We start from the raw sequence: 19,461 nt of genomic DNA, 5'->3' as shown, positions 1-19,461 counted from the left end.
TGTGTGATTGTGGGCAAGTAATTTTTCCCGTCTCCTCAGCTTTACCATCTGTAAAATGTAGGAATGCATCTAGATGGGACTTAAGCTCCTTTTGAGACCGAACATCCCACGACTATCTGGTGAGAAGCAGAAAGACCAAGGGCTTGGGTTGGGATCTCAGCCTTACTATTTGTTACCAGATAACCTTGGTCCACTCAGCATCTTGGGCTCTGATTTCTTCATTTGCATTTTCCCTCCTGGCTTTAAATCCTAGCATCTTAGTTGCATCCCAACACGACATTTACAAATCTGTGCCACAAGAGGGCACTAAGAGTGCACATGATGAACCTTGAGATGCCCTTGCTCTTGGATGATCTCTCTAAGCCTAGGTGGGCTATTCTTCACATGACCCACACATGACGTCTTTCTCTCTTGTGAATAAAGATCTCCAGGGAAAGGGGATTCCATTTGCCGGTTTCCTCACCTGATCTATCATTCCTAAGAGGCACAAAATTCTTTCTTTGATCTAACCTGCATCCTTCTGCTTTTACCCAGGCAAGGTCTGTTCTTGGGGAGCTGGACCATTCTATGATCAGGGATTGCCCTGCCCTCCCCTAGTTCCTTACATTAAACAGAGATAGAGGAGGTGGGTAGCAGAACCTCCTCCCCATCAGTCCACATCCCTGAACACAAGAGGTCCAAATTTGGGACCATTGCTGCCCTTCCCCATAGCTGGAGAGAGAGGCTTTTGCCAGGTACCACATGTCCATCATGTCAACTTGTCCCTGGGTACCTTCTCTAGCCTCAGCAAGTCTCACCCAACTTCCAGATCCTGTCTTGCTTTCCAAGCAGAAAAAATAACTAGTTCAGTGTTCTTTCTCTCTCTTTTAAGAACATTTATAAGTCACTCATTCTCTTCTTATTTGCGTATCTTTTCTTTGCTTCTCTTGAATTCCTTCCCTTAGTGTTTCTCATCTCATTAACTTCCCCTTGACCCCTAGCATTAATACTTGTAAGGTGTGTACTAGGATGGGTACCACAGATCCTCTTCTTTGAGAAAGCCTTTCTTCAATACCCAGTTTAGGGAGAAAGGAACAATTTTTTTTAATAGCACCTACTATGTGTAAGTACTTTTTTATGATATTATTTTCATTTGATTATCACAACAGTCCTAGGAGGGAGGTGTGATTATTATTTCAATTTTACAGTTTGAGGATATGCAGGTAGACAAGGGTTAATTAACTTGTTTAGGATCGTGCAGTTAGTGAGTGTCTCAGGCCAGATTTGAACTCAAGAATTCCTGATTCCAAGCCCAGATTGTTATCTATTGAGCTACTATCTGTCTCAATGGTGAAGATACTTAATTGATAAAAACTTCCAGAAAAACTGAAAGCAGTCTGGTAAAACTAGATATAGGTGAAGACTTTCCAAAATAAGCTCCAAATGGATATATAACTTAGATATATCATAAACAAATTAGAGGAACAAGAAAGAAAATGCTTTTTTGGTACTATAGCTAAGTTTATGACCAGACAAAGGATAGTGAGGATCACAAGAAAGAAAATGGGTGGTTTTGTTTATGTAAAAATTATATTTTCCCAAATAAAATATATGTAGTTAAGAGGGAAGAAATTAGCTGGGACAGAATCTTCCAAATACATTTCTTTGATAAAGATCTCCTAGCTAAGATATTCAAGGAATTGATTCAAATATGTGATATCCAAAAACTGATAAATGGCAAAAGGAGACGAATTTTTCAAAGGAAGATATCTAAGTTATCAATAGCTATGTGAAAAAATGCTATTTATTATGTAAGAAATGCAAATTAAAGCAACTCTGAATATTTAACATACAACCATTAGATTGACAAAGATGACACCTCACAAAAAAAGACAAATTTTGGAGAGGCTTTAGGAAAGTAGATGCATTGTTGATGGAATTGAGAATTGACCATTTTGGAAAGCAGTGTGTAATTATGTCCCAAATATTACTATATTATCTACATCCTATTTAGATCCTTATTAGATCCATACTCCAAAAAGATCAAAGAAAGTGGATAAGGACCCATGCATCCATAAATATCCACAGCAGCAATTTTTGTTATAGCAAAGAATTGGAAACAATTGGAAACTCATGAATTAGGGAATGAGTGAATAAATGATGGCACATAAAAGTAATAAATAATATTGGCCTATAAGAAATGACTAAGAGCCCAGTAACAGAGAAACTTGGGAAAACTTTTATGACCTGACGCAGAGTGAAGTAAGCAGGATTAAGAGAACAATTTTTACAATAACAACAGCAGTGTACAGTAAAACAGTTTTGTTTAAGAATTTCCATTCATGCAATGAGCTGAAGATTCCTGAGGATCACTGATGCAGAATATTACATACCTCCTGACAGATGGAGCAGAATGAGATGACCATTTTTGGATATGATGTGGGGGTTTGTTTCACTAGACTTTTTGCTGTGTATTGGAATGTAGAGAGGAGATAAAGATAGTGATAACAGAAAAAAGATGGAAATAAAGAAAAAAATGTCATCAGCGCTTTTTAAAAATGCACAAAAGGAAGTTCAGGAGACATAGAGAAGAAGGACAGCTCTGAAAGTATGTTGAATTATATATATATATATATATATATATTTATATTTAAAAACAAGCTGTATATAATAGAGATTTTCATAGGTAATTCTCTTTTTATATTTGTTTATGGAAATGTTCTTTTTCTTCTCTCTCTTTTTCATACGTATGAAATTCAGAATAAAATATATATATATTTTGAGTTGTTGAATTGGTTTCAGCTGGACACAGAGAGAACCCTTCCTCTCTGCCCAAATTGGTAACCAAAGCATGTACTCCATGGCCAACATTGGTATTGAGTCTACAAAAAAGTGTTAACTATAGTTTCTGCCTTAGTGAGCTTTCAATTAAGCTAGGTAAAAAATACTAATATACATGAAAGATTAACAAAGCAGCACATATTAAAAGTCACAGAAATTCAGATTACCGTAGAAAGATTTGAGGTGGAAGACACAGGATTCAATTTTTAAAAAGCATTTGTGAAGTACCAACTATATAGAGGTCATTATGCTCGGTGATAGGAATTCAAAGACAAATCCTTTCCTAAGCTTACCGTCTTTTGGAACATAGAACATGTAGAAAGATGATTCCAGTGATACTGGCTGCTTGGCTGTTCCATGAATAAGACACTCCATCTTCAGGGTATTTTCTCAGGCTGTTCCCCTTGCCTGAAACACTTTCTCTCCTCTGCTCTGACTACTAAATTCCCTGGCTTAAACCCTACCAAAAATCCCACCTGCGGGGAAGCCTTCCTTAACTCCTCTTAATTCTAAGCGCCTTCTCTCTTTTAATGATTTCTTATGTATCCTGTATACAGCTTGCTTTTAATATACTTGTTGGAATGTTATCTCCCGCATTAGAATATAAGCACCTAGAAGACAGAGTATCTTTTGCTTCTTTTTGTGTCCCCAGTGTCTAGCACAGTGCCTAGCATGTACTGGCACTTAATAAATGTTGAGATATTAGATTTGGAGCCAGAGGACCTAGGATCACATCTCTGTTCTGCTGCTTATTACTTGTGTGACCTCAGGCTAGCTAATTAGTTTCTGTGAGTCTCTGTAAAATAAGGAATTAGTGTAGAAGACCTCACTGCATTTAAGGAATCTATGAAATACAAGACTATTTGAGGGGGGAAATAGCACTAACAGTAAGGGGATCAAAGTAGGAGATACCTTAGTAGCATTATCTTAAAGAAAAAAAAGTGGATAAGCCAAAATAACCTGTATTGGAGGCTGGTTACATAAATGGTCAAGCTGCCCTGAGCCTCAATTTCATCATCTTTTAAAAGGAATAAATGCAATTAAATAACCTTCAAGGTCCTTTCCAGCTTCAATTATTTGTGTATGATTACTGATGGAGTCCCTCTGCCATTTCAGTGATTTTATCCTTTGTCCATTTATTAATGATAGTTGGGAACACTTCTGATTTCACTCTGCAGAAGACTAATCCCATGTCTTCAGATTTGATTTTTGTGTTGTTAACTCCTTTCTGCCATGTCATATTGAATAGTACTTCTTAAAACAATCCAAATTGGATGTCAAACATCTGAAGTTTTGATCTTTCTCTTCCTCATTTTTTTGGTGCCCCTTCTTCTGTCTGGACTGATGTGTCCTAAGAATTTTTTTTTTAATAAAACTTTGTGGAGCTCTTGTTTTTTAAAATAAAAATTTTCAGCAAAACTAGCACATAAAAAATCTGACATAAATATATGATATTCCATATCCATATTCTGTTCCCTCTGCAAATAAGAGCATGGGGAGGCCTGTGGGGTTAAAGGGAGGTGCCTTTTTATAAATCTTCTTTGAGGTCAAGTTTGGTCAATATAATTTTGCAGCATTTCAGTTTCAATTGTTTGTTATTCTTCCCATTTATATCATTGTAATCATTGTATATATTGTATTTCTGCCTTTATTTACTTCACTTTATATTGTTTCACATAATTCTTTTCATGCTTCTCTGTATTTATCACGTTTGTTATTTTCTTACAGTACATAACATTCCTTTACATTCACATACCACAATTTGTTTAGCCATTTCCCAACTGTTTCAATCTACTTTGTTTCTAATTTTTTGTTATTTTGAAATATTTTGGATATTATACTCCGTATCATTTTGTGTTTGTTTTTCTGGACTTTGCTGTGGGTGGTGGTGGTGCAGTGGATAGAGTATGGGCCTTGAGTCCAGAAGACCTGACTTCAAGTGACAATTACTAGCAGTGTGATCCTGAGCAAGTCATTTAAATCTCTGTTTGTCTCTGTTTTAAAATGAACTAGAGAAGAAAATGGCAAATCATCGCAGTATCTATGCTAAGAGAACTTTAAATGAGGTCATGAAGGATCCAACGTGACTAACCAACAATGAATGTTTTGGTTTAATGGAGCCTTTTTGCCATTGACTTCCCTGAATATATAACTAGCATTGGAATCTCTGCTATGAACATTTTAGTCACTTTCTTTGCATAATTCTAATTTGCTTTCCAGAACGTGCTTTCTACGGCTGGACCAACAGTGCATTAATGTACTGCCTTTCTAAAACCCTTCCAATATCGATTATTCACATCTTTTATCATCTTCGTCACATTGCTGGGTGAGAGATGAAACTTCTATGTTTTGATGAGCATTTCTCTTATTATTAGTGATTTGGCAGGTTTTCTCATAGGATTGTTAACACTTTATAATTCTTTAGAAAATTGTTCTTATCTTTTACCTACTTATTTATTCATAATTGGCTTGGGTAATGATGTATTTCTGGTAATATCTTATAAAAATCTAATAAAGCTATCTGATATCTTTATTGAGTATAATTAAGATGCTTAATTCTAGGGTTGAAGGAAAAGGGCCCCACCACATGGGAATTGTACATGGGATCATGGCTTTGAACATTTAAAGTTACAAGAAATCCCAGAGACCATTTGGTACAACTTCCTTCATTTTACAAGATGTGGAAACTGAGACCCAGGGAGGTTGTGATTTTTTCCAAGATCATAATATGATTTGAACCTTTGATGTAAAGTTAACCTTCTTTATACAAATCAAACTGCCTTTGCTCCCCTGCCAGCTGCTCTCCTTTCTGAGATCTTAGCTTCAGGACCAAGGTCTTCAAACATCTAAAGAGCTATCACAGGGATGATGGATTAGATTTTTTTCCTATTTGGCTCCAGAGAACAAAACTAGAGACCAATGGATAGAAGTTACAATGAGGCAGATTTCCCTTCAATATAACCTTTTAGAAAGAAAATTTTCTAACAATTAGGGCTGTCCGTCAAATAGATTGTCTTGATAAAGGCTGATCTCCCTGTGACTTTAAGCATTTAAGCAAAAATTTGATGTTTTCATGTCAAGGATGTTATATGAAAGATTCAGACATGAAATGATGACCGACTCTAAGACTCTTGACTGTTTACAGGTGATGAGTCTTCTGTCCTACCTCCAGGAAAGGGCCCTTCCAAAACTTACTTTACTTCTTGTTTGTAAATGTTTATTTACTTCTCCAGCTCTTTTTCAGATGAGGAAACTGTGACAAACAGGGTTAAGTGACCTACTCATTAAGTGTCTAGGGTTATATTTGAACTCAGTCTTCTGATTCCAGGCCCTGACCTTATCCATTGCAACATCTAGCTGTCCCAGTTTAGCAAATATTCTAATAACATATAGTTTTCACTCATTGGGAGTAAAAGATGATTTCATCACCTTTTTGTTTTGTAATTTTCTAATGCACTTATATAATATTCTGTTCATGTCTTATCTTCCTACTAAACTGCAGGTCAGGGTCTGTGTTTTATCTAAACTTTGTATTTCCCCTTGTCCTTAGCATAGTGTTCTCAGTAACTTCAGCATTTATTAAGCTCCTGCTATGTGCCAGGAACAGTTTACGCTCTGGAGATACAAAGAAATATAAAAACAATTTCTGCCTTCAAGGAGCATACCTTCTGCACACAGTAAATACTTACTGTTGAATTGCATTATATCAATACAGTTTTCAAGGTATGGCTTGGCTTGGATGTTTTTTCTCTCACGCCTAAGAGCTCAGGTCCAAGAGTCTCTAAGGAACAGGAAACAGTTTCCCTCTCTTCAGTGGTAAGTTGGATATTTCAAGCAAACATTCTCCTCTGTCTTTATTTTTATGAACATGGAATTTGCCTATAATATTTCCTTTTTTTTTTCATGCTCTTTCCTACTCCTCCCCAATATTACCAGCAATAAGATTGTGTATGCAGTAATAGTGACCTGAATTATTTTACTACTTATTTCCTTTTCTAAGAGGCACAACTAGAGCCGGCAGTCAAGACTTTGCCTCAGAGTGCCAAAATTTAAATGATGCCAAATGTCCTCCCAGTTCCCAACCCCATTATGGGTTAATTCTTCTCTTGTGGATCCTGCTTGGCTCACTTACCTTCTTAGTAGCTTCATGTATTCCTATATTTGGGTTTGTTTATGACCTTAGCTCTCCTGCTACTTTGCCTTGTGTCCCAAAGTCCAAGGCCTTTCTGAGCTTCCTCCCTCAATTAAATATGTCTTAAAAAGTTGATTAGAGTATGTCTATTATAATACCTGGATAATCAGACTTGCTAGTTACATCCCCAGCTTTCCTTAAGCCTGGCAGATGTGAGGGCTGCCAGGGCAGTTAGAATTAAAGAAATCTAATTGTGTTTTTTAAGGAATTATCATTGTGGCTTCTCATGCCTCTGTATCTGATTTTGGCCAACCAATAAATATTTATTGGGCATAGAGTAATTGCAGAGCACAGTTCTAGGCCTTATGAAAAAACCAAAGATAAACAAGATAGAGTCATTTCTCTCAAAAATCACTTATAGCAAATCTTAGGGAGATAACTGATAACAAATGACCTCTAAAAGTCTCCCAATTAAAAATTCCACAGGTCTATAGAGTTCTATATGTGAAATAATTCCAAATATTATGAAATTATGTGTAAAGACACATATGCCCAAGAGGTTCACAGGCTTTTGGAGTTGGAAGAGACCTCAGGGCATCTGATCAAATTTGAATGAGACCATCATGTCCCTGCTTGAACAAGAATCCTCACTCTAACCTACATGACCAGTAGACATCCAGCCTTTCCATTCTAGTAAGGGAAAACCCACTCCTTTCCAGGAACTTTTTTGGATATTTGTCAGGAAGTTTTTCCTTACGTTAAGCCAAGTCTATTTCTCTAAAACTTCCACCTACTGATTCCAGTCCTATCCTCTGGGGCCAAGTGAAAGCGGCCTAATTCTTCTTCCATAAGACAGACCTTCAGATACTTGATGACAGCTATCAAGTCTGGAGTGAAATCTTTTTTTTTTTTTTTTTAAATCCAGGATAAACATCTCCAGCTCACAGAATCAGAGACGGACATACAATCTCAGAATGTGTAGAGACCTCAGAGGCCATTTAGTTTAGCACATATCTGAAATAATAACAATAAACAGGTCATTGTTACTAAACATTACAGACAGATTATCTTTAAGGAGTCCTGACTTATTGATCAATGCAAGTTATGCAAGGAAATGGCACTTCCTGAGCAATACATTACTTCCAACTACACAAATTAAGGGCCTTCCAAATGCCCACAAAGGCACAGCCTAATGATCAGGATTGTCTGAGAGGTTCTTGCTCTCAAAATTTCAAAAACTAACCCAGGACAAATTCATGAATGATGAATGACTTCAAAAAACTCTTGCCTATTCTGCAAACAAACTATTTAGGACTGGGAACAGTATCATAGACATAATTGTTGTCCACAGTTGCTCAGATCTGACATTGATCTGTAAACATTTAAGGACAACACTTTTAACAGATGTCACCACACCAGATTCTCATAATTTCTAAGTTATGTGGAATAAAATTGTTTCAAAACATAAAAACCTAGCAGAAGGAAGCAAAATCAAGTGGAAACAGGATGAGATACACTGACCACCCCCGTCATCCTATCTGTTACCAGAGCTGTCCTGAGGATGCTTCCAGTGAGCCTGTAAAAAAATGAGGCATTTTGTACGCCTTTACATTTGGTAGCATCCCTAGATTTTGATTTAAAAATATTTTATTCATCTGTGCTGAACATTAAAGAGCAGGATAATCCAGGAGTCAGGAAAACCTGGTTGTCCTTTTCTGGACATTCTCTAACTTGTCGATATTTTGCCCCAAAGGTAGAATTATATGGAATCTGCCAGATGTGATCAGACTAGGACAGGACTAGACATTTTTCCTGGAGTCTGTGATTCCTTCAAATCTGACCTCAGACCTGAGTGACCTACTTAAACTTTGTTTCAATTTCCTTATCTAAAATGGAGATAATAATAATACAACTCTCTGGAGTTGTGATAAAGATCAAATAACCATAAAGCACTTAGCAGAATGCCTGGCACATGGTAGGCCCTATACAAATGTTAGCTATAATTATTATTTATTAAATGTCAAAATATTATATTTGGCTTGTCATTTCAGGTATTCTTTTGTAATTTGATCCTGTCATCCAGGAAGTTAGTTATCCCTCCCAGCTTCATGTCATCTGAAAGTTTGATCCTAGTGTGATGGAACATCCCAGTAATCTCTGCTGTTGGGTAGACTGTCGAGCTTTTAAGTTCTGATTTGTCATAGGATAAGCCAATCTATTATCCACACTTAAGTATAGCACCAGTCTGGTGACTCAGGGGTGGACAGGGCTACCAGGCTACCCGAGGGGGTAAACTTGTCTGGGTCAAAAATGGAGCAGTTCAAAAGATTTTGTGCCAATTAACAGTGAGATCAGACCTATTGAGTGACACCATGTTTGAAGCCTGGGCAACATGGGGGACCCCATCTCAATTTTATTTTTTTCATTCTGAGGAGAGAAAAGTCACTTTGAGCCATCAGAGAGGTCTTAACGGGGGACATGAAACTGAGGCTTCAAGGAAGGACAGGATTTGTATGGATAGAGAGGAGGGTGAAGGAGAAGGAAAGAGACTGCTTTTTTTTCACCTCTTCTTTTTTTTTATTATAACTTTTTATTGACAGTACATATGTGTAGGTAATTTTTTCCAACATTATCCCTTGCACTCACTTCTGTTCCGACTTTTCCCTTCCTTCCCTCCACCCCCTCCTCTAGATGACAGATAATCTTATACATGTTAAATATGTTATAGTATATCCTAGATACAATATATGTGTGCAGAACCAAATTTCTTGTTGCACAGGAAGAATTATATTCAGAAAGTAAAAAAATAATCTGGGAAGAAAAACAAAAATGCAAACAGTTTACACTCATTCCCCAGTGTTCCTTCTCTGGGTGTAGCAGATTCTGTCCATCATTGATCAATTGGAACTGAATTAGATCTTCTCTTTGTCGAAAATATCTACTTCCATCAGAATACATCCTCATACAGTATTGTTGTTGCAGTGTACAGCGATCTCCTGGTTCTATTCAACTCACTCAGCATCAGTTGATGTAAGTCTCTCCAAGCCTTGCTGTATTCATCCTGTTGGTCATTTCTTACAGAACAATAATATTCCATAACATTCATATACCTCAATTCATTCAGCCATTCTCCAATTGATGGGCATCCTTTCATTTTCCAGTTTCTAGCCACTACAAAAAAGGGCTGCCACAAACATTTTGGCACACACAAGTCCCTTTCCCTTCTTTAGTATTTCCTTGGGATATAAGCCCAGTAGTAGCACTGCTGGATCAAAGGGTGTGCACAGTTTGATAACTTTTTGGGCATAATTCCAGATTGCTCTCCAGAATGGCCAGATTAGTTCACAACACCACCAACAATGTATCAGTGTCCCAGTTTTCCCACATCCCCTCCAACATTCATTGTTATTTGTTCCTGTCATCTTAGCCAATCTGACAGGTGTGCAGTGGTATCTCAGAGTTGTCTTAATTTGCATTTCTCTGATTAATAGTGATTTGGAGCACTCTTTCATATGAGTGGAAATAGTTTCAATTTCATCATCTGAGAATTGTCTGTTCATATCCTTTGACCATTTATCGAAAGAGGCTGATTAACGGTGTGGCATTTGGAAGTCAGCATGGAGTTGGAGGATGGGGCAGAGAGCAGTTGTTGAGGGTGTGTGTATGTTTGTGTGTGTGTGTGTGTGTGGACATTAAGTCTGGAAAGGTAGGTTGGAGTCTAGATGAACTTGACAGACTTGTATATCAGGTTTAGGAGTGTGACCTTTGTGCCGTGGGCAATGGGGAGCCAGAGAAATGTTTGGAGTGGGTGTGACATTATTAAAGCACTTTTAGGTTGCTTATTTCATTTACAGCCTCTTTTCCCTCCAAGGTTGTCCTGTTTGGACTGGTTGTTTAGATTATAAAATATAACTTTTCTACTTAGTGATACAGGAGTCAGGAATGGAAAAGAATGTGATCAGTTCATTTTGCTAGAACTATATAAGAATGCTTAAGGATTATCTGGTCTCACCTCTTCATTTTTTAAACAGCTGACAAATGTGATGGGAAGTGACTTACCTAAGGTGACCCAAGCAGTAAGAAGTAACTTAGGATTTGTGTCTAGGTCTCCTGTATCCAAAATCTAGCAGGTCAAATGGCTTTTTCTTGTCTAGAGCTCCAAATGCAATATCTTTACTATTCTTTAGCTCTTCTTGTGACTTATTCTTCTCCCAATGAAGGCCTTAAAGCTCCTGGCAGCTCCATAGCCACCTCTGCTTTTCACTTTGGCATTTCATGCTTCCCATTACAAACCAAATTCTCCAGGATTACTAACAAGTGTGGCTCCACTTTCCCCTTTGGAACTCAGACACTTGTTCAGAATCCTTACCCTTTCCTTGTCTGCCAGAGAGGAAACCCTCTCAGCGGGGCCGTCTGTCAGATCTTCTCAAGCTGCCTGAGAAATGTGTGTTTGAGTTTAGGAGGTTCTGGGGCATTGGATTGTTCCCTCTATCCCTGCCACTGTCCCTAAAGAGTGATTTGGTTTCTTATCTTTCCCATCCCTCTCTTTTTTTTCCCACAAAAATGCCAGACCAATCTTTGTGGACGTGAATCTGTGGATACCTCCAGGGTCACTTTCTGGAAATCTGGACTAAGCAATACTTTCTAGCTCCCGGAGGAGACCTAGGCAGTCAGGTTGGGCTTAATTGGCTGTCCCTCGCCCATCTCCTGCACCTAGGACTCTGCTTTCCTTTCAATGGAGTGCTCTGCTTGCAGCTGGTGAAGTTTCAGGCTGGAATCTCCACTGAGCTGATGGCTAAGAGCTTGACTTGGGGGAGGGTGAATGAGGGACATCTCATTGAATCCCTCCCATGCAGCCAGCACCACCACCATCATCAAACCTGTTCTAGTTCTAGAGCCAGGGAGCATTTTCCTTTCTAAGGATCCTTTCTGTAGTTCCTCACTCACCAGCATCAAGCCTGTTCTAGAACCAGGAAAACATTTTCCTTTCTAAAGATCCTTTCGGTAGTTCCTCATTCACTCCTGGGATTGTTCTTTGGAAGGAAATGAATCATAGGACTTTGAGTAGGAAAGAACCTGAGAAATCATTGACGCCAATCCCCTCATTTTATAGATGAGGAAATAGTCCCTGAAATAACTTATTCAGAGTCATATAGATAGAATGTAGCAGAGCAGTGTTACATAGATTCTTTGGCTCCAGATTCTGTTCTTGTCTCCTCCTGCCCCTTTTCCCCAATCACTCCTTCAGAGCCCTTCTCTATGTCAGTCATAGTTAGATCTGGGTAGTGAAGCCCAAGAGTGTACCACTCTTAAAAAATGAAATATTTCTTAGGAGCCTTTAGGTGGTGAAAGTCCCTCATTGAGCCTCTGTCTCTGGGAACAGGAGATATAGGTTGAATTCCAGGGCTTTCTGAATGACCTTTGGAAAATAATCTCGCCTAAGTGAATCTGTTTCCTCACCCATAGAATGGAGATAACAAAATCTTTCCTGCCTCTCTCACAGGGCTGTCTTGTAAATCAAATATAATGCATTATATAGATGTCAGTTATTACATTAAAATCATTATTTTGAAAATTATTTCACAATTTGCAACTCCCAAAGTCAGAAATGACTCCAAGAAGTGCTGTAGTCCCTCCCCTTGTTTCCAGTTCAGTCCTGTGGGCTGCATATTAATTTAGTTTAAAAATGTAATTTTATCTATGTTTTATTGTATTTTTATTAAATATTTTCCAATTGTATTTTATTCTAGGTTGGCTATGCTATAGGCTATATGTTTGACATCTTTAGTCTAAAGCACAGATTGGGACAAGAGCTAAACCAGTTCACCTAGGTAAAAGCTCGTCTACCATTTTTCTTTTAGATACTGAAGACTTATGATGACTCGGGAGTCATAGGATCACAGATTTAGAAACACCTGAGCAGTGATCTTATCCAACCCCCTCTTTTTACACATGAGGAAACTAAAAAATTAGTTCTCCTAAGCTCACACAGAAAGAGTAAATAGCAGATTTTGTTAGGAACCTTCTTTTATACTTCTGGTGAAAACTAGGCTACCATTTTTCTTTTAGATGATGGAGTCTTATAGGGACTTGGGAGTCATAGGATCAAGATTTAGAGCTGAAAAGGACTTGAGTGGTGATCTTATCCAACCCCCTCTTTTTACACATGAGGAAACTAAAAAATTAGTTTTCCTGAGCTCACACAGAAAGAATAGCAGAAGGAAGATTTTTAACAAATAAAGCAATGTTACCATTGCACCACTACCTCCTGAATATGGGGGCAGCAGAGCTCTTGGGGGAGGTCACTAGGGATTCAGATACTTGGTGCCAAGCTTTGCTGGCATCCATTGAGATCCCCTTATCTGAGGTGGGCAGTAGCAGGGCTCTAGCAGACTGGGGCTATTCCCAGGGTGCCAGACAACCAGGCAGTTTTTAGATTTCTGCCTTCTCTCACAGAAAATACAAAAATGCAGCTGATTCCACGGGCCACCCAGAAAATGCCTGAATTTGCCAGCAATGTGACACCTGGCTTATTTAATCTCAGTTTGCTTCATGGCACCTGCCTCCCAGGCTTGTTGTGAGGATCAAATGAGATAATGTTTGTAAGGTTCTTGGTCCGGTACCTGGCACATAGTGGGCACTGCATAGATGTATTATCACTGTCATTATTTATTAGCCCTCCGTGGGACGCCCTCACTGCGGCCAGAGGGTACAATTTGTTTTGCCATCCAGGCCTCTCGGACCTTGCCGCTGGTGATCCACCCTAATTCTCTCCCTAGACAACCCGGGTGGTGATCGGCTTGGGGCCGGGCTGGACAGAGTTAAACATTTTCGGGGGACTATTTACTCCTGATCCTAAGTGACAGCTCGGGAGGGAGAATCACGTGGCTCTCAAATCCCCGCTGGGGGCCCATGAGCATGCCCAGCTGCCTCAGCCTGGGAAAGATGCTGGATCCTGCAGCAGCCACAACAGCATCCTCTCGCCGCGCCAGGGGCCCGCCGGGAGACAGAGATGACTGATTAGCCAGCCCTCTGAGCCTGAGCTCTGCTCTTCAGAAGGGAGGGGACTCCGGGGGCCGGGGGGTGGGGTGGGGGAGGAGGACCCTGGCTGGAGCTGAGCTGAAGCTGGAGCGAGCTTCAGGGAGGGGGGTTCTGGGATGCTTGGAGAGCTGTAAAGACTCATTCAGCGCGGACTCCCCCCTCAGAACCGGTGAGTGCGAGTCTGTTTTGATGCATTAAAAGGGAGGTGGCGTGTGTGTGTGTGTGTGTGTGTGTGTGTGTGTGTGTTGGGGGGGGGGCAGGACTGAGCTCTGAGTTGGGTTGGCAGCTAGTCCCTGGCAGGAGCGAACCGGACTGTTTGCACTGCGGTACATGCCACTTTGCCGGGTTCTCATCCCTGGCAGCTTTTCTTGGGGATCATGCTAATTATAGCTCCCTGGGGGAAGACACGATAAATATAGAAAGCTCTTAGGTGGAGGCGGGCTCTCAGGCTGGGAGCTTCCTGGGTCCTCGGCTGGGCCCTCCAAGGCTGGCTCAGGTGCCCGTTTTCTCCAGGCTGGGCCCGGTGCCCAGAGACCATTTCAAGCAGAGCCGGAGGTGACCCCCTCCAGCATTCGAGGGAGGGAATATCCCTCCTGCGACTTATTAATGCCAGGACCCAGGTCTCACGAATTCCCTCAACTGCCCTGATTTTTGAGGGGCTTGGGGTGGCTCCTGGCCACCTGACAACTGGGACTTGGGGTACAAGTAAAGGGATAGAGTTTACCTGATGAAGTCATGGGGTGCTGGTTGCAGCCTTGGGGTTCTCTGGGTGGGGAGACTGGAAGTGAAGGAGGGCTGTAAGGTGACAGGAGAAGGGATAGAAGGGAAGGGGAGAGAAGCCAAGAAGAAAGGGAAAGAGAAAAAAAAAGAGAGAGAAGAGGCTGCCAGAGGCTTTTTTATCCAGGGATCAGGAGACCCAGAGAAAGAAACAAAAAGGCTTATGGGAAAAGGGGAAAAGGCAAATCCCAGGATGCAAAAATAGAGAGGTATAGAATTTGGTAGAGTAAAAGGGAAGGTAGAGAAGACCTAGACTCCATAGCATTTGAAGGAGTCAGTCATAGGGCTTGCCAGGCCTTCCTAAATCCCCAGTGACTCTCTTTACCCTCATTGTCCATGGAAGAGGTGATGCTGGGAAGGGGATGGCTTGCCTGGTGCGGGGGATGGGAAATTTGGTTGACATGTGGATAGCAAGCAAGACTCTGGGGTCATTAGCAGCTTTAATGAGACTATTTTCCATGTGGGTTACCATGTATGACCTGTCCTAGAAAATTTGGGATTTGCACCTGTTATAGAAATCCCTAGACTATAGGATTTAGAGGCAGAACTCATGTTTCCTAGAGGCTGTGAAACATCTCTGCTAGGTAAGGGGAGGAGGGAAGGAAGAGAAGAATTTCTACTTTGTGTTACATAATCATTAGAGCTGCTGTGTTCCACCCCAGAGGCAACTGCATTTCAGTAACCACAGAGGCTCTGATGCCATTGGAGAGAAAATGAGGAGGTACCACTGAAATACAGTGGAAGCTCTTTGGCAGAAGCTGGGACAGACTATAGCCAACTGGGGATGGGGGGAGGGGGAAGGGGACTCCGATCACCCTAGCCAGCATCTCTAAATTAAACCTATATCTTGAGCCGATTTCTCTGTCTCGTCCCAACAGCACGTAATGCTGAACTGTGAATATAAATTGCTGAAAGTCCCGGGCTTTCCAGTCAGCAGAGATGTGATAAACGAGTTATTACTGAGGTGTAATTAATCCTGGCTGGTTATTACTCGAGTGCAAGACAATAGGGGCTTTGCTGCCAGGTTATGCTTTTTGCCTTTCTCCAATTGTAAGAAGGTGGAGTGAGCTCTGATTTTCTCTGCATGTCTGTCTGGCTTATTGAATTGGATCCATCCCTCTCAGTGTGAATGAAATAATTACAAAAGATGCTCATGTGTGAGAGCAGAGCTGCCAGCCGAGAAGGCAGCCTCTCTGCTCCCCATAGTATGGCTCCATTTCTTTCATGGGAGAGAGCCCATCCTTTTGATTGACCGTACCAGATGAAGCATTCAGCTTTGGGGCCCCAGAAAGAGTGAGGAAGGGGGGAAAGGTGGGAATCTGTTCAGAGCTGGAGCCTTCCCGGGAGGACTTCTCTTTGGAGAAGCAAAACAAAATACCCTGCATTTGCAGCAGGAGAATCTGGTGTTAGACCACAAGAAGCACTTCCCAACTTGCAGAAATGTGACCCTGTGGAGCTTGTAAGCAAAGGAGGTTGTAGAAGTTTTCTCTCTAGAGGTATCTTTTAAAAATAAGATTTTCTCTGTCTATATTGCATAACAGGTGATCCTGTCTTGAGTTAAGGAGATGGATGAAATGGCCTTTGCAGGGATCTTCTAAGATTAAAAAACATTTTGACAAAAAATCTAGGGAGAGAAGAATACAAGGGAATCTTTGCGGACAGGGCTGAGCCTAGAAAGAGATAAAAAAGTATTCCACAAGACTGCTTAGCAGCTCTTGCTCCATCCACCATTTCTGAATTCTTTCCCTGGCTGCTTAGGGGCAGTTAGATGAGACAAATAAAATCCTGTGCCTGGTGTCAAGAAGACCCGAGTTAAAATCCAGCCTGGGTCAGGTCACATAGTTTCTCCTAGCCTCAGTTTTTTCATCTGTGAAATGGAGATAATAATAGCACCTATCTCTCCTAAGGTGGTTGTGACAATCACTTGATTCTGAAGTGAATAACACACTATATAAATAAACGATTATTATTATTACTATCCTGGACTCCAGTTTGGCATGTTGCCATTTTCACTTGGCAAAATTATCCTTTCTCTAGAATTTTCTTTCCCAAGTTGAAACTTTAGGGCAGTGGGTGGTGCAATGGATAAAGCACCACATCTGGACTCAAGAAAACCTGAGTTCAAATCCAGCCTAAGACACTTGGCAAATCACTTAATTCTATTTGCCTCAGTTCCCTTATCTGTAAAATGAGTTAGAGAAGAAAATGCCAAACCACTCCAGCATTTCTTCCAAGAAAACCCCAAATGGGATCAAGAAGAGTCAGACATGACTGAAAATGACTGAACAACAAATCAAAGCTTCATAGTATTTCTTTAAGGACTTGCTTGCTCTCTTTATTCCAAAGTTGTAGCTAATCTTACCACTACTCTGGGCTAATGTGGTAACATGGATAGAGCTAGAAAGATTTAAGGTTCAAGTCCCAAAGGTCAAACATTAGCTGTGATCCCAGGCGTATCTTTTAATTTCGCAGTAACCTAGACATCCAGCAGTGTGTTGTTAAAAGTTTAACAACTAAGTCTTTGGGACTGGGGGATGGGCAGTGCATACAGGGCATACTTTAAAATTTTATCTGCATTATTCACATTTTCCTCATCCTTTCTTAAATCTATACAAGCAGCAAAACAATAAATCATTTTGATTTATAATGTTTGCTGATTTCTAAGACGTAAGTGCTCACACTGAAAATTTAACAACTGACTCTAGGGAGCTACCACTTTGAACTGGGTTCCCCATAACCCTGCCCAGGACATCCCTGTTGAAGAATATAAGTTGCAGAATAGTTACTAGTCTGCATTGGAAGAGCATGTTTCCTCATTGGGAATTCTCTATACCACTGAAATCATAGGTCTTGTTTTAAAAAAATGCATATAAAAAAAGAACATACAGGTCATCCCATCTCTAATTTTTTTTAAATTGTATTTTAATTTTTCTCTTACACTAGTACTTTTCTAATATATTCTACTTCTCCACAGAGCTCTTCCTTGTTTAAAAAGCAAACAAACAATAACCAACAACTTTAACAATACCAATTGATAGACCCACCACTTTTGACATTATATTCAATATGACAAACCTGTGGCCCCCCCACTTCTTCCAAAAAAGATTTTAGCCTCTATTCTCCAAGACTAGTCAAGAAGCATGTGGAATCACATGTAATTTTAGTAATATACCTGTGGAATCAGTGGAATCCTTAACTGAAAGGAGGATCATGTCATAAAAACCCACATGATACTGGGAGCCAAAAGAACTCCATTCTAGCCCTACTTCCTTCAAGGACAATGAGTATGACCCTGGACAAGTCATATGCACAGCCTCTCTGAGTCTCAGCTTCCTCATCTGTAAAATGGTATAATAATAACTGTCCTGTCTGCCTCCCAGGGTAAATTTGAGGGCCACCTAAAATAATGTATTTGAAAGTGATTTGAAAATTGTAAAGCAATCTCTGAACATGAGGGTCTATTTTTAAAGGGGGTGACTAATGATGGGAATTTCAGATACAGCAGTTGATCAGCAGGGAAGATATATTTTTGGGCAGACAGCTTCCTACTCTGTCTGTGAATAAAGGCAGCTCTAATTGTGATGATGACAGAGGGTGTCCCCAAAGTCTTAGAATTTTCATGGTGAAAGCTTACACTTGCACCAAGACTTTGGGGATGCCCTCAGTTCCTCCATAGCTGAAGCACTAAATGGGTTACAAAGAGCTTTTCTCACCACCACCCAGGGAGGGAGGGAATGTGAGTCTCCATTTTATGGGTGAAGAGACCAGGATTCAGAGAGGGGAATGAGCCCACTCTTACATGACTAGCAATGGATCAAACTGAGACTCAAACCCCCTTCTTCTAATCCTCTTTTGGTGACAGAAGAGCATTGATCACAGAAGCAGGAGATTGGGAACTGGAAAGAGCTTCAGAGAACGCTGAGATCAGCCCCTTTATTTTATTTTATTTTATTATTTTTTTAAATGAATGAATGGAAAAGTATTTATTAAGTTTCTATGCCAATCACTGTATTAAGAGTTAGGAATGCAATACAAAAGCAAAAAGACAGCCTATCTTCATAGAGATTATAGTGTAATGAGGGAGAGAACACACAGAGTTGTGATGCAGCCCCTTTATTTTAGAGGCAGTGGGACAGCACAGCTGGACTTGGAGTTAGGGAAATAAGTTCAGATCTTGCTTCAAACACTTACTATTTGTGTGTGACTCTGAGCATATGAATCACTTAGCCTTCCTAGACTCAGTTTCCTCCTTTGTAAAATGGGGTTCATAATAGCACCTACCTTATGGGGTTGTGATGAGAATATCTAATAATTGTTGTGAGATTTGTAAAGCTCTATGCATATCTTAAAGGGAAGCTAAGTGGTGCAGTGGATATGTAACCATAGGTAAGTCACTTTACTCTGTTTGCCTCAGTTTTCTCATCTGTAAAATGAACTGGAGAAAGAAATAGCAAATCACACCACTATCTCTGCCAATAAAACCACTAGTAAGTGTCATATATCTGAGGTTAGATTTGAATTCAAGTCCTCCTGACTCCAGGACTGATTTTCTCACCTCTATGATTGCTGCAGACTTCTGAATGATCTTCTTCAGGTCATCTCTGCCATCCTCTATGCGCTGCGAGGGGATTTTCCTGATGTACAGATCAGCCCGTGGTACTTTCACGCTTAATAAACTACGATGATTCTTC

General features: G+C 40.2%; 1 protein-coding gene across 2 annotated transcripts in view; it reads left to right on the top strand.

Moving 5' to 3' along the window:
• Positions 1 to 19,461, top strand: part of PLEKHA6 (pleckstrin homology domain containing A6) — a 202,780-nt gene that overhangs the window by 18,101 nt on the left and 165,218 nt on the right. The window contains exon 1 of one of the 2 annotated variants that reach the window (XM_074308907.1): positions 14,055 to 14,162. The exons of the other annotated variant lie outside the window; for it this stretch is intronic. The gene's annotated coding sequence lies outside the window, so the exon portion shown is untranslated. Of the gene's footprint in view, positions 1 to 14,054; positions 14,163 to 19,461 lie in introns of those variants that run through there. 2 annotated transcript variants of the gene reach the window in all.

Source organism: Sminthopsis crassicaudata, chromosome 4 (assembly GCF_048593235.1).
Source record: "Sminthopsis crassicaudata isolate SCR6 chromosome 4, ASM4859323v1, whole genome shotgun sequence".
In the NCBI taxonomy this organism is placed as follows: domain Eukaryota; kingdom Metazoa; phylum Chordata; class Mammalia; order Dasyuromorphia; family Dasyuridae; genus Sminthopsis; species Sminthopsis crassicaudata.
Note: the sequence above shows the minus strand (reverse complement) of the source record. Positions and strands in the feature narration are given on the sequence as shown.